The sequence below is a fragment of the Equus caballus genome, chromosome 11, assembly GCF_041296265.1.
Source record: "Equus caballus isolate H_3958 breed thoroughbred chromosome 11, TB-T2T, whole genome shotgun sequence".
In the NCBI taxonomy this organism is placed as follows: Eukaryota; Metazoa; Chordata; class Mammalia; order Perissodactyla; family Equidae; genus Equus; species Equus caballus.
In genome coordinates, this window is record NC_091694.1 from 3503308 (window position 1) to 3518783 (window position 15476).

The following is a 15476-nucleotide window of genomic DNA, read 5'->3' on the forward strand; positions in this document are numbered from 1 at the left end:
GGGAACCTTCGCTCAGAGGGCCGTTGCCTGGGTCCCCAGGGCGCTGTGCCTCGTACTGGCGTTTCTCAGGGAGAGGAACGGGAGAGCCCCTGAGTTACTGGAAACATTGATGGTCTAGAGTCTAGAACGGTTGAGGACATGAGTCCATCCCCAGGCCCGGGGCCTCATTTGGAGGGCAATAGCTTCTGCTTCCCGTCTGCTCCGGCTGGTTGTTTCTAAAGAAAACCTCAGCGGGCAGTTGAAGAAACAATTCTGGACCAGTTTACTGTCTTTAAATGGAGGGAGAGTGGGGAGGGAAGGTCTGGGTCCTTTCAGAGTCACACGGCTGCATGTGTCACTCATCTTTTCAGCCATCCAGGCCACTGACCAACAAGATTCTATGGACTCACTGAGCGTGTAAAACACTACACTACCAGCTGTGTAGCCACAGGGGTGTCATCGGGGTCTCTGGCTCTTCAAGGGACTTACAATCTGTGCAAGTATCAAGATATTTGGTGGTAATTTTGATAATTAAGGCAAAATATAATAAATATCTATGTTCTTCCACCTCCAATTAACAACGGCTAACATTTAGTTCTATTGCATTATCTTTTAAAAAGAGCAATGGAGCGTTGCAGACAGAGGCCAAGTCCCCTCTGAGCCCCTCAGCCTCAGCCCCTGGGACATGCACACAACCAGGGGCAGCTCTCAGCATCGGTTTGATGGCCATGATTTTCATCCCTTGAAACCACACTTGCGTACATGTAGCCATAAACAATAAATAGATCACTGTTTTATGTCTGTTTAAAATGTACCTACAGGACGTTTTTCTGCAAGTTGCTTTGTTCCCTCAGCATCGTGTTTTCGCAAGTCCTCTGTGCGGACGTGCGTGCTTCTATCCATCCCTTTTATCTGCTGCGTAGAAATCTTAGGAACCCACCATCTTGTCTTTATCTGCTCTTTTCCTTAATGAACATTCAGTTGTTGCTACTGCAGAGAATGCCGCAGTGTGGGTCTTCATGCCTGTCTCCTTGTGCGCTAGAGATGTGTACCGGCTGCAGGTGGCTGGATCTCAGAATGTTCCAGATCCTGCCTATGGCTGTCCAAAGCGTCTGGACTTGTCTGTGCTCCCACCATCCTCACTCACCCTGAGATTGCCAATCTTGTCCACCTTTGTCTACACGAAGCTGTCAGATGGCAGCTGGCTTTAGTTTGAATGCCCCCGGTTCCTGTAATCTTTCTTCTGTTAATCGGCAGGTTTGGGGTTCTGCAGACTCCTGGGGAACTGTTGGTTAATCCACCATCTACTCTCACATTCAGGAAAGCAGTCTGTCCCTTGGAAATATTTAGGGCAAAACCTGAAACCTTTCTACTTGTAAAAAAAAAAGAAAGAAAGAAAGAAAGAAAAACATTGACCAACATTTGGGCTTTCATGTTAGACCTCCATTGCCTGTACCCCACTTTATGAGTAGTGTGACTCGTGATCTCGTGGCTGAAATGCTGAGCAGCTGAGTCTGGGGTGTGACCCCTCACAGCCCCCTAAGACTGTCTGGCTGCAGAGCTCCCAGGTGTGGCCTGGCAGGACCGCAGATCCTTGCGGCAGTTCGGGTGAGCAACTGGAAATGCAAGTGCAGATAAACAGCTGCTTCCCTTCAGAGACTGGAAGTATTTGCATTTGGCCACAGGGTAGCTCCTGAAGGGAGAATGGTCAGGGGAGTCCCCTGGTCTAGGAGCATCTAGCGGGGTCAAGACCCAGGCTCCAGCACCCCCTTCCCTGGGGGAGATGCTGCAGCCACAGGGGCCCCCAGAGATTTCCTGCGGGAAACAAAGGCTCTGGGCAAGTGGTGCAGACAGCAGACCGCCCACTCTGCCCTGAGAGTGTCACTGGACCTTTCCATTTGCATTGTCAGGCCCCCTTACGTACAGGCAAGGGCTCTCTGCCCCTCCCACCCGCAGATGGCCAGGCCTGGGGGTCTGCTAGAGGCTGGGGGGAGGGGAGGTAAGTAGGATGCGATGGCTAAATGAATGGGCGAATGAGGGATGCATGGAAGCCAGGCGCTGGGCTTACTCTGGCGCTGTCCTGGGACTTGTGCTGGGGGAGAGCACAGGGGCCCCTGTCCCCTCTTTGGCACTTTGCTAAACTAGCCTCTGGGGTGGGGCCCAGCCTCCCCTGGCCCTGCCTGACCCGCCCCTTTCCATGATCCTGCCCCAGCGGGGCAGCTGAAGGTTTCCCAGGGCCATGCAAAAGGGGGCGGCTATTGAGGAGTTCCCAGTGCAGATGGGGAGACCGAGTCACCCAGTGGTCGACCGTCCAAGAGCAAGGACAGTGTGGTCATCACAAGCCCAGCTCTGGAGCCAGATTCCCTGGGCTCAGATGTGCCAATGTGCGGTTTGTGCTCCCAAGGGCTCTGTGCCTCAGTTTCCCTCTAGGATCACTGTAAGGGTTAACGAGTGACAGCAAGGAAGAAGGTCCCAAGAATCTTTATTATCCTAAGCTCCCTGTCCTTCCCTCCTGCGGGCTCTCCCCTCGCTGGGAGGCAGGAGCAGCAACAGAGCACACGCACCCATCCTCGAGAATGCTCAGGGCCCAAGGAAGACCCAGCAGCGGCAGCCACGTGGTTTATTAAACCAGTACAATCTTAAGTTCACGAGGCCCAGAGACCCCTGAGGTCTTCATGTGTTCGGAGGAGCCGAGGGTTCCCTGGCCTGAGCCCTGTGTGCCATGTGGGATAGGGAGCCGGGTCCCCAACCCAGGAAGGGTCCTGTCACCTGAGAGTCAGCCCGCTGTCTGCCCCTGCCCTTGAGGAGCGTTTGGTGATCCCCCTCCTGCCCTCCACACCCCACCCCCATCAGAAGTCCTGGGCCGTCATCCCTTTGTGTCTTTGCCCCGACTCTGAGTGCGGCTTGATCTTGATTATTCTGTTTCATTGGGATTCTAAAATTACCCTTTTTAAAAATCTGCTCTTTTCCTGTCTGCCCCCGGCATTTCTTTCCCACTCTTCTTCGTTGTCTCTTGGGACTCCTCCTGGTGTGCCTAATTCCTGGGGGGCTGTAGCAGCTTCGGGGACGCGGCCCCACCTGCCTGCACACACGCCACCCTGCGAATCGATTCTGAGAACGATTAGTTACAGTACAGTGGCGCTGCTAACTGTGGCATTTGGCTCTGCAGTTATTGATACATCATCAGAGCTGAGAAGCCACGGTCAGGACGGGGAGGAGAGGGCCGCTGGGCAGGCGCACAGAGAAGGGGAGGGGAGGCAACTGTCCAGCAAATGCCAGGGAGCGTGGCTCTGACAGCGGGAAGCGTTTTGAGGCCCGAGGGGAAGCTGGGGCTGGGGCTGGGCCGTCACTTCACAGAGACTCAGAGGGCCGGTGCGTTCCTGGGTTCCTTACCGTGCATCCCCCGTTCACAAGCAGACCTGGCCTCGCTGCCTCCTTCCCTCTCCCGCTTCGATGCCACTGCAGGGCACAGCTCCTCCCCGGGACGGGTGCTGTGTGCTGGGCAGCGCCTGCAGGTGGGGGACTGTGGCATTTCTGGTTCTGCTAATGGACAGGGTCAGTCTCTAGGAGTGCAAGGAGAAACCCCAGAGGCCTTGAATCAGTCAGGGTTCTCCAGGGAAACAGAACCAATAGGTTATAGATAGACAGACAGATAGACAGATAGACAGACAGATAGATAGATAGATAGATGATAGATAAATGATAAAGAAAAGAAAGGGCTGGCAGGGCACACGCGTACGGTGACGGATGGTAACTCATCTTTGGGTGGTGAACATGATGTAATCTACACAGAATTCGAAATACAATGATGTACACCTGAAATTTATATAATGTTATAAACCTGTGTTACCTCAATAAAAAAATAAAAAGATAAATAAAAGGGAAAGAAAAGAAAAGAGATTTGTTTTAAAGAACCGGCTCCTGCGGCTGGCTGGGGCAAGCCCGACAGTGTGATGAGCGAGTTTCAATGTCTGGATGAATGGCACGGTCTGCGCCCGCCGCGGGTCCTGGTCAGCCCCACACCCCTGGAATCTAGCTCAGTGCTGGGGAACCCGGCCTGGTAAGGGGGATGCTGATGGCTTATCCCCAGCGAGGCTCTGTCGACTTGAGAGGAGAGCTGGGGCCTGTGTTGGGAACAGGTGACACGGGCGGCCCCACCATAGGTCTAGTCCTTTCCAGTCGGACCCCATGGCCTATGGGCACCCTTCCCTCGGGTCCCAGCCTCCGTTCTGATGCTGTGAGTCTTGCTGGAGGGAAGCGGCAGGGCTGGGAGCGACACTGTCACCATGAGGCGTCAGCAGGGCGGCCTTGTTGTAACTTCTCCCAGCCTAATGTTTTCTCGTTGCCGCGCTCAAAGGATGCTGTTCCCATGACACTCTGTCCTGTGATATTTTTAATCAAGAGCACAGGAGAGCGTGCGTCTGATGCACGCCAGATATTCAGAGATTGAAAATGGTTTTGTTCTCTTGTGCTTTTTTCACGCAGCGTTAAGTCAGAACCACTGGAGGAAGAGTCTGCCAGCATTTCCCTGGAGCTGGTCTGCAGGCCCCTTCGGCTGGGATCCTGCCCCAGGAGCTGCCTGTCTGCGCACAGGTGCGTCCCCGCTTCGCGCCGCACTTTCTGCTCCACCCCACGCTGGTTCTCAGATCTGGGGATTCTCAGGCCAGGGGCCTGGAGGCGGCCCACAGTCTTGGGGGGCAATGTGGCCTGGAGGGTGTCAGGGAGGGAGCTGCGGTCTGTAGAGGAGGGTACACACCTGCTTCCCCCCGCCCCCCGCCTCCCAGACCCCTCTGTGTTTCTCACCTGCCCTTACCCAGTCCTTTCACTAAAATGCAAATCAGCGGGTGTATAATAGATAATTAATAGACTGATCGGGCAGCAAGGGAGGTAAGTAGATAAATAATTTTAATTATCCTTGGGTTGCCCATAAATTCCCTCACTGCCTTTTCATTAAACTCTCTGTTTACAGGAGTCATTTATACTGCATGTCATTTTGCGAATCCCTCCCCCATTTCCTCGGCGTCTCCCACCAGGTCTGACCTAGGGTGGAAGCACTACCCAGTGACAGCCAGGTCCTTTCCCAGCAGGGCCCGGCTCTGGTATGGGTGACAGAAAGCTGGGCCCAAGGAATGGGGTTGGGTGGCACTGGGACAGACCATGCTCAGCTCCCTGATGTGGCCACAGCCTATATTTAGGCAGCTCTGAAATCCTGATTATGCTTGGCACCTGTGCTGTAGGTATGAGCTCATTCTCCTCCCCGGGGATGGCCTCGGCCTATTAATAACCTTGGCTGAGGTTTCCTCATTGCTCTGAATGCCAAGAGGGAAAGTGGGTTAATAAATATGAGAGAAAACTCCCTCCAGAGCCTGGGGCCAAACTCTCCCAGACTCTCTAAGAGTGGTGGCTGATCGCTTCCAGACGGGGCAAGAGTTCCCTCCACCCCAGATTCTCCTCCGCCCAGAGGTCCAGTGCCTGGCTGGCAGGTCTAGAGGACCAGGGTGGAGAAGCTCCCAGGTTTCCACAGAGCTGGGATGGAGGGGGAGCTGGAGGGAGAGGCTGCCGTCCAGGCTGGGCAGGGGAGGGGGCTCAGGTGCGGGCTTCGTGCATCTGGGCAACAGAGGGAGCCGGGAGCATCCTTGGCTTTCCTGCCTCCCCTCCCACCTGCACCTTTTCTCCATCAGTTTTGCCCCTGACCTTCTGTGCCTACTTGTCAGAGTGGAAGAGAATGGGGATAGTGGCCCTGGGGTGGGGCGGGTGTCATTGAGTAAGAGCCCCCCACCCTTCCCCCATCTCTTGGGCTCTGCGACGAGCATAGTTCAGCCCGAGTTAGAAACAGCTGTGTGAAGAGAGTGGATGCCCAGGGAACAGAGTGGGAGGAGACGGGGAGGCTCTCCCAGGACAGGCGTGCCCAGGGTCTGCTCACAGCGGAATTTCAAGAATGTCAGCTGCGTTCTGCACAGACGGGCGATCCGCCCCGGCCTGGTGGGTTATCAACAAAGGCTGCAGAGTGCCTTTGGTCTGTCTTGTTTATCCTCCCATGGTGCTGTGTGGGGAAATCCTAGACTCTGTCCTTCGAGTGGGGAGTGGGGGGCAGGGAGCTCCCCAGTGGCAGAGTTGGGGCTCACACTGGGTGTGTGGCCACAGCAGCCTGCTGCCTGCAGGCCCAGCGTCAAAAAGTTCTCTGCAGAGCTTCAGGCCCTGTGAGTTCGATTCCTTCTGGGTTTCACCTGTTGGAAATGAAGCCAGACCGAGGGTGTTGCTGCTTCTGTGCAACGAGACCCCTCCCTGTGCTCTATCAGGCGGCCAACCCCGCTGCTGTGTGGCCAGATGCTGGAGTCCACAGCAGGCCGCCCGGTGGTCAGCGGGGCTCACTGCTGGCCGGTGGCTCTGTCCTCCTTGGAAGGTGGCTGCTTGCCTAGGGCACAGAGGGAATTCAGGCTGAGCCAGTGGAAGGGCCTTTTTAAGTTTCACTCAGCGGAATTAGGTCTGAAAACTGGCCCAGCGGAGGCCGCCTGCCCTTCCAGGAGTTTGTGTAGCTGGGAGTTGCCTCCACGGCCCACGGGGGCTGACTGGGAGGATGACAGGCTGGGAAGAGGGGGACAGAGCTGGCCGGGTGGGCTTTCCGAGCGCTTCCTCCCTCTGCTCTACCCCGGTCGGGGGCATGCTGGCAGTGCAGCCACCACGCCCGCTCGGGTTGCATTCTGTCCAGAGCGGGCAGACAGGGGGCGGACCTCTGCCTTCCCTTCGGAGGTGGGGGTCCCAGGAAAGCACGTCTTTCTGTAACCTAGAGCGAGCCCTGTCATGTCAGCTCTGCAATTCTCTGGCTTTTCTGGTCGTTTTGTGGACATTTTTACAGTTTCTTATCTGTCGCTATTTTGGGGGTGGGTGGAAAAGAAAAAAATGAGTGACAGACAGGAGCAAACCGTCACCCACTGTCCCTTCACGCCAGTGATAGATGTCACAACAGGGCTCGGCCAGGCCTTCTTGCGTGGTTCCTGGGCCCTGGGATCCACCACGCCCTACAAAGGGCATCAGTGGCCGCCCACTGGCTGCCCTCCTGTGGCTCTTCAGAGGGCGAGAAGGAGCCTGGTTGAGGGGCACTTCACCTCTCCCGAAAGGCAGGTCCAGAACCTCCTGCTGAGAGAGCCTGTGACTCTGCGGGGCGTCACGTCCCCTGCACCCAACGTGGAACCATCACCCCCATGGCAACTGCGAACCCCAGAGACGAGTGTGTGAGGGGCTGGGACTGAACTCACACCTTCTGGGCCTTCTGACCCGTTGCTCAGAGTATGCCACCTGGGAGTGGACTGTCCATGACTTGCCTGGGAGGAGCGACGTGTCTGGCTGGGGGAGCGTCGGCCCCAGACTGGCCTCCCCGGGTGGGGGCTTGTGTGGGATAGAGAGTGGGGCCTCCTCAGTGGGAGCCTCAGGGCCCAGGAGCTGAATGAGGGCATTGTCATTGGACACTGCCCGTGTCCTTGGTTTGGAGTCCACAGTAGACGCCTTTCATGGAGTCGAGCTGTGGCATTCGGCGGTGGGAGGGGTCCAAGCTGGTGAGGATTTCCTGTCTCCAAAATCCCCTCCTAATCCTGAAATGTAAGAGCAGCAGGGGGAGGGTGCTGTTGTGGTCCAGTTGCTGTCAAAGCAGAAGGTCACACTATGTCGCACCATGTTGCACCCATAGAATGTCCTAGAATGTCCGAGCTGGGAGGAACCCGGGGATCATCGTGTCTGACTCCATCCTTTTTTGACCAAGAAGGAGACCGGGCTATGAAAGGCCTGTGACCTGCAGCAAGACCCACAGCCAAGAGACAGGGCAGCTCTCCTGAGTCCCGCTCAGGACCTTTGACGGATGGCGTCATAGTTTCAGTTACTGCCGGAGCAAAGGTGGTTCTTTCCATGACCAGCATTCCTGTCCATTTGGTCTACCTATTGGGGCCGGATGGGTGGAGGTGTGAATGACCTCACCGGGGCAGGTGTGCTCCTGAATACGTGTGGGCAAGAGCAGAGGCCGAGTGCCTTGTCTGCCTTGACTTCCAGAACAGAGCCACCTGGGGCCGCCATCTGGCAGGGGTTGATGATTGATTAAAAACAGCCAGTGCTCTACCTCCTGCCCTGGCTGGCCTCGGACCCCCGCCCAGCCCTGCTGCATCAGCCCCGGGGGCTCCTTCAGTGTCCAGGAAATGAGTATGTCGAGAGGAATAGTGTGAGGCAGGAGCCAAACGAAAGAGGTGAGGAATTTGGTTCTCCCACAGATGTGAGGGTGTGAGCCCCCAGACGTCAGGGTGACTTCGCTGCTGCAGCCCGAGAGCCACCAGCACCTCTGGAGAACCACAGAGCTGGGGCCGAGGATGGTGGCCTTGGGTCTGTCTTCCTCATCTTCTCCTCGGTAACCCTTTCATCCTCCTCCCCCTGCTAGGAGGGCTCAAAACCTTCAGGGCGGTCCATTTTGTTCTTTGTAAGTTAAAATGAACTCTTGTACCTTTTCATTGTTACATAAGCAACAGATGTTCACTGTGGAAAACACAAACAAGGGGAATGAAGGAAGAAAGCACACTCGCCATCCACCATCAGAAACGACCACGGTCGACACTGGTTGACACCTCGGCGCTTTGTCATCTTCCACAGTTTCTACACCTGAGACACGAAACGTTTTGCTAAAGTGGGATCACGCTATATGTATTGTTTTGTAACTTGGGATTTTTTTGTTGTTGTTCTTGCTGCTTCACAGTATTTTCGGGAACCTATTTCTAGACTGATAGTCACCTCGTTTTTAATGATTGAATATTACGTCGTTGCGTAGAAGGACCATAATTGACTTAACCAATCCCCTCAGGTATGTCTCCAAGTACTGAAACGGGCATGGGCCACTGACCCTGTTTCCCAAACTCTGTGCCACACTTTGAGAAACCAGAAGATTAGTTTCCCAAATAGGGATCAGGGGATGATTATTCACATTATAAAGGAGTCTGCAAATATACCCTCCGAAGAGCTTCTTTGAGAAACGGGCCCCTCCAGGGCGTTCAACACGCTACAATGTTTAAGAGCCCGATTCACACCCAACTGCATAGAGGGTGGAGCGCCTGGCTTCCCGTCCCCATCCCTTCCTTCCTGGAGGTCTTTCCCAGGTCAACAGAATGTGCCTGTGGGCATGTGCACACACCGGCACGTGCACACACATAATATGCACACACATACATGCTCACATACACATGTATGCACACATGAACCTGTGCATGCATGCACATACACATGGACAATACACAGGGGTGCATATACATACATGTACACACACGAGCACACATGCATATGTCCACAGTATTTGGAAGCTTTTCCCTATTGTCTGCTGAAAGGTGATGTTAATTTAATTCATTTTTAATCACATCTATCTGTCAGGTGGTCTGCTCCCAGCGACTGCTACTGGAGAATAAATTATTATTTCTCTCTAAAAGATGAAGGGAAATAGACGTTGCTGAGGTGAGGCGGGTCAGTGCTCCCAGCCCATGTGGCTTATTATTTAATGAGACAGACAGATCTCCAAAGAGAAAATGCTGAGGAGGCTTTAATAAAACCAGGTCTGAAGACCCGAATTCCCAGCCTGCAGGTCAGTGTCCACAGGCTTGACACGGGGGCGCATGTGGGGTCCCCCTCCACGGAGCGGCGTCAGAAGCACCCTGACAAGCACCTTTGCCCTGATGAGTCCAGCTGCAGGCCCCCAGGCCCACTGCTTCCTCCAGACCCCCCAGAGGAGGGCACAGGCCTGACCCCAGGAAAATGGGGCCACAGGTGGAATGTGTGTGTTTATACAGCCCTACACTGAGTACTGCATCAGTAAACACATTTCTGGTATATTTGTATTCAGTTCCAGGATATAATATGTGTATATATATAATATATATGACATTATATGTAATAATTTATTGAGTTGAAATTTGCATAATGCAAATTGACCATTTGAAAGTGACAATTCCGTGGCATTTAGTAAATTCACAGTGTTGTGCAAACGTCACCACTATCTAGTTCCAAGACGTTTCATCACCCCAAAGCAAAACCCCTCACTCGGGTACATATTTGATTAATATTTGGAGTTGCTTTTTTTAAGAAGTTTCCCCAACTACCACCAGCCTCTTCCTCACTCTCCCCTGAAAACAAAACTGGAGAAACCAGAGCAAGTTCAACAGTGAATAGTGTAGGATCTGACATCATTCACTCATTCAGCTCCTGTTTATGGGGTGCATGCCGGGCGCCAGGAACACCTAGTTTGATCCCCGGCTCTGTCCCCTACTAGTAAGTGACCTTAGGCAATTTACTTAACCTCCAGACCTCAGTGTCTTATCTGTAAAATGGGATAATAGTGTCTTGAGGGGCTGTTGACAGGATAGAAGAGATACTTCTTTTATGTGAAGGAAGCAGGACGGTGCCTGGTGCACAGGGAGAGCTCAGTGGGTGTGTGAATCTTTTTAAAGTTTATTTTTAATTGTGGTAGAATACACGGAACAAAATTTACCATTTTCACCAAATTTACATGAACAGTCCAGTGGCATTAAATACATTCACTTTGCTGTGTAGCCATCGCCACCGTCCGGCTCCAGAACTCTTCCATCTTGCAAAACTGAAACTCTGTCCCCATTACACAGTCCCCATTCCACACTGACTCCCCAGCCCCTGGTGCCCACCCTCCTCCTGTCTGTCTCTATGAATTTCACCACTCTAGGGACCTCATTTAAGTGGAATCATCGAGCATTTGTCCTTTCGTGACAGCCTCTTTCACTTACCGTGAAGTCCTCAAGGGTCATCCACGTTGCAGCAGGTGTCGGATTTCTCTCCTTTTTAAGGGGAGATAAGATTTCCGTGTGGTTGGACCGCAATGCGTTTATCCACCATCCGTGGAGGGACCCTCGGGTTGCTCCCACCTCTGGCTGTTGTGAGCAATGCTGCTCTGTGCGACGTGCTTTTCTAGTCACCTGTCTTGGTGTGATGGAGATGGAACTGATTTGCAAACTCACTTTCTGGCGAGGCTCTTCTCTCCCCTCCGCTCTCACACGTGAAGACAGGCACACACACTCCCGTGAGATGGGTCTGCAGGAGGCAGGCCTTAGGCAGTGGGGCGGAAGCCTTGTTGGGGAGACTTTGCATCACGCTGGCTGGGGTGCATTTTTGGGGCTCTCGGTCCTGAAAATGAAGGTGCCCAACGGAGGCAATATTCCTCCTGACTTTGGAGGAGGTTTATGGGCCCAGGCCACCCTGGGAGACTTTGTCTGCCCTGAACCACTCACCCAGACGGGCTCCAAGTCCAGATACGGCTCAGAGAGACAACTGGAAGAAGCAGAGGGCTAGAAAGATTGCAAGGCTAGACCATGTTCCTGCGTCCTGTGTTGACATAATGGGAACTAGATGAGGTGGGCCGGGACCAGAGCACTCCCTCGGGGGCTCTGCCAGGCTCCCCCCGGAAGGAAGTGTCTTCTAGCCAGAACCCACTTGCTGGGGCCCATGGGCAGGACTCGAAAGGGCTGATCTGGTGGCCCACAAGATTTCAGGCCTGTAGTGAGGAAGACAGGTACTTGTTCTCTAAAAGTCAAGGCAGGGTGCTGGCCCCGTGGCCGAGTGGTTAAGTTCACGCGCTCTGCTTTGGCGGCCCAGGGTTTCATCGGTTTGGATCCTGGGTGCAAACATGGCACCGCTCATCAGGCCACGCTGAGGTGGCGTCCCATGTAGCACAACCAGAAGGATCTACAACTAGAATGTACATCTATGTACTGGGGGTCTTTGGGGAGAAGGAACAAAAAAGAGGAAGATTGGCAACAGATGTTAGCTCAGGGCCAATCTTAAAGAAAAAAGTCAAGGCAGGAATTAGGGGCTGTGTTTCATCCTGACAATCGTAAGTCCTCTGTTTGGAATTTTTTTCTATAAATGCTGTGTGGCCACATGAGGTGGAACATTCTGAGAAGGAAACACGGAAACGTCAGTCCGTTCTCTCCTGAGGCCCATTCTTCTTTTCTGGAAACAGAAACAATAGCAGTTGCGCCTGATATCAAGGTCGAGTGTTGGGTCATGGGGGTTTCTGTCCTTTCCCTCAGAGCCTGAAAACGTTGGCTTGGAGACTAAGACACCGTGAGAGGGTAACCACAACAGGAAAACAATGATCAGAACAGGACAGCAGGAACAACATGCACTTTACTGAAATGCTTTCTTTACGGGTTCAGGCAGAGCACACTCATCCACACCAGCCTGGCCTTCTAAATCCGTACATGACCGAGCCTTAGATCTTTCTGTCATTCCTATTTTAGGCTCATCTTACCCACATGTGGATTCCTGCCTTCTGCAGGATTTTCCCCTCAAGGTGTAAATGTATTCATTTCACTTTTATTAAGAAACAAAAAAAAAATCTTTTTGTTAGAAATCAGAGCTGCAATTTATTGGCAGGATTGGGTCTCTGGTTTTGGAGTGATGTCACCCATGTTTCTTTCTGGTTCCCCCATCTCTCCTGGATTCTTGGTGCTCCCAGAGCCACGCTGAGCTCACGGGGACTGTATTAGTGAGCTTGGCTGGCTTAACAAGGACTGCAGGCTGGCCGGCTTAAACAGCACACACCTGTTTCCTCACAGATCTGGAGGCTGGAAGTCCCGGGTCAGGAGGTCAGGCTTCACCCCTTGGCTGTAGACAGCTGTAATCTCCCTGCCTCTTCACACTGACTTCCTTCCGTGCATGGCTGGGTCCTCATCTCCTCTTCTTATAAGGATACGAGTCATACTGGATTAGGGCCCACCTGTGTGACCTCATCTTAACTAATTCGCCTCTTTAAAGACCCTTTTTCCAAGTACAGTCACATTCTGAGCTTCTGGGGGTTGGGACTTCAACATATGAATTTGAGGAGGACAAAATCCAGCCCCAAACAGGACCTGATGCCTTCCGGCATTGTGCCTGGGTGAGCCAGGCACCGTCCAGGCGGGTTTGCGTGCGGGAGTGGTACCCCCATGTCCTGCTCTCCCTGGCATCTCTGTGTAGCCAGCCGCCTCGATCCTGCACACGGCCTTTTATTTATTAGCTCATCTTCCATGAACGTCCTGTCTGCCCGGGAGCACTTCGACAGAGCTGAGCCCCAGCAACGCTCTCTGGTTACAGACATCAGCCCTGCCTCTGAGCCTGGCCGTCAGCAGGATGCTGGCTCTCCACGGCGGCCGCCCTGCCGTGCATCAACCCGCTACCAGGACAGTCTGGGTCCTCCCACCTCTCCTGCCATCAAGGTCAATACTATGGTGCATCAGAAGGTGTTCTGTCACGGCCCCCACAGTGACTTGGTAACAACACTCTTCTCAACACCTTCTGTCAAATGAAGCATTAGCTTGTCCTCTGTGCCTTTGCCCAGAAGGCTCTTGTCTCCCTAGAAACTCCTCTGCCCTCTGATAATCAACCCAGACGTCGCCTCTTCCATGAAGCCATCCTGGCGCTCCCCCTTCCCCCTTCCTGCTTTTCAGGCATCATTTGGCTCCGCCCTTGCCAGTTACAAAGCAGTGCCGTGCTTCCTCACCCGTCTTCTCCACAGGGTGGGGACAGCCAGGAGCAGAGATCTGTTCAGACTCGCCTTTGCCCTCCCACCCGCCCCTCCACAGTGACCAGCACGTCTTTGGTGCTCAATAAACTTTTCTATGTGATGTCACTCAGTGGTGTGCCGCCGACGTGGCTAATCCCCAGCATCCTTTCCTACTCCCAGAAGACATTTTCAGAGTTCCCGGCCTGCCCGAGTGGAAGGCAGCCCACACCTTCCTTCTACTGTTGGTTCACTCACACTGCTGAGTCGAGTGACCTAACCCACATGCATCTTACATCTGCGTGGTGGTGTGCTCTCCGCCAGGAGAAGCTGCCAGGATGGGGCGCTAATACCCAGTACGTCTTCCCAGGCACATGCTTCGTTTTGTAATTCATGTGCTTTTGCTTTTCCTTAATTTGTTAGAAATTAAGGAATCTCACACTGGTCAGTGTGGCTGGTCATGCCTGTTATGAATGAAACGTGGCTCAGGCCAAATCCCCGGGTCCTGGAAAGGACGCATTCTGATGTGTCCTGGGGCCACCCTGCTCTGTGGCCGGCCCCATGTCGGATGACAGCCCCACCAGGTTTCCATATATTTGTCCTACATCCCTTTGTTTCTCATGGAGAACAGAGCCCAGCCTGCTCCCAAGGACCCTCGTTGCCTGAGACAAGTAGGAAGGGTCTCAGTGACGCTGTGGGGATGACTCTGGGAGGTCACATGACCCAGGAGGGATGGATTCCACCTTCCCTCTGGGGCTGGCCCAGGATCTGGAGGACCGCCCAGTACTGAAGTTCCCATTTACATCCAAGGGGCTGCCTCCCAGATGGATGAAGGGCACCTCGGCCACAAATGAGCCAGCGATGGGAGGCTGGATCCCACAGGGGCCATGGAAGGTGCAGTCACTGCATCCCTGAGAGACAGTCCAGGGGTCAGAGGTTGCTGGGGGCCATTCTCATTTGGCTCTGGTGTGACCCAGGTCTTCCAAGTCAGGAGGCCTTGGACCCCAGCGTGGCTGCTCAGAGGAAAAGAGGGAAGTCTGTGGAGCTCCAGATGAGGCAGGCAGAGGGCCTTGGAGTGCACTTCAAGAAAATGAACAAATGAGAGAGAGAGACACTGGTCAACCTCAGGAGGAAAGAACCACAGCTGGTGGGAGAGGAGGAGAAGGAGGAGGAGGAGGGACAGGAGGAGAAGGAGGGAAGGAGTGAGAAGAGGAGCGGGGAGGGACGGAAGAGGAGGGTTCATGGTAAGATGGCTGTGGAAGAAGCACGGGCCTCATTCTGGGCATGAAGTCTTCTGTCACACACTTTCCTGGGGACCCAGCTCCCTGGGGAGGGGAGAGATGGAGGACCACTCTCCTCCAGGCCAGGGGGCATCACCCTTTCTTCGGTGTATTCCTTTTCCTGACATTCTCATTGTACTAATCACTTTCGTGTGTGTATCTAATAGGAAGTCTGCCCATAAAGTGATGAAACCCAGCATGACTCTGGCAAATGATGTAATTATTACCCAATGAGACCGAGGGCCCTAAACTAATAGGAAAGTCAAAATCAGATTGTCTGTGTGTGTGTGTGTGTGTGTGTGTGTGTGTGTGTGTGTCTGCGGTAATGCTGGTGGCTTTTGGAGTGGTGTTAAAACTTAAAAAATTTTTTTGCTGATGACAGGTTGTTTTTTAAAAAGTTCTTTTGGGGGCCTGCCCAGTGGCGTAGTGGTTAAGTTCACACACTCTGCTTCCGCGGCCCGAGGTTCATGGGTTCGGATCCCAAGCATGGACCTACACACTGCTCATCAAGCCACGCTGTGGCAGCATCCCAGATACAAAATAGAGGGAGATTGGCAGCAGATATTAGCTCAGGGCCAATCTTCCTCACCAAAACAAAAAAATTCTCTTGTATTTTCTCTTTGAGTTGCGCACCAGGGAGCCCCATAAATCTGAGCTGTGGAATCTGGTTATGTCAGCAGTCTGTGAAA

At 53.5% G+C, this 15476-nt stretch overlaps 1 protein-coding gene across 19 annotated transcripts in view; it reads left to right on the plus strand.

Moving 5' to 3' along the window:
• Positions 1-15476, plus strand: part of RBFOX3 (RNA binding fox-1 homolog 3) — a 510773-nt gene that overhangs the window by 311196 nt on the left and 184101 nt on the right. For all 19 annotated transcript variants that reach the window (XM_070225857.1, XM_070225855.1, XM_023651892.2 and 16 more), the window contains one exon: positions 4465-4572. The gene's annotated coding sequence lies outside the window, so the exon portion shown is untranslated. The remainder of the gene's footprint in view (positions 1-4464; positions 4573-15476) is intronic.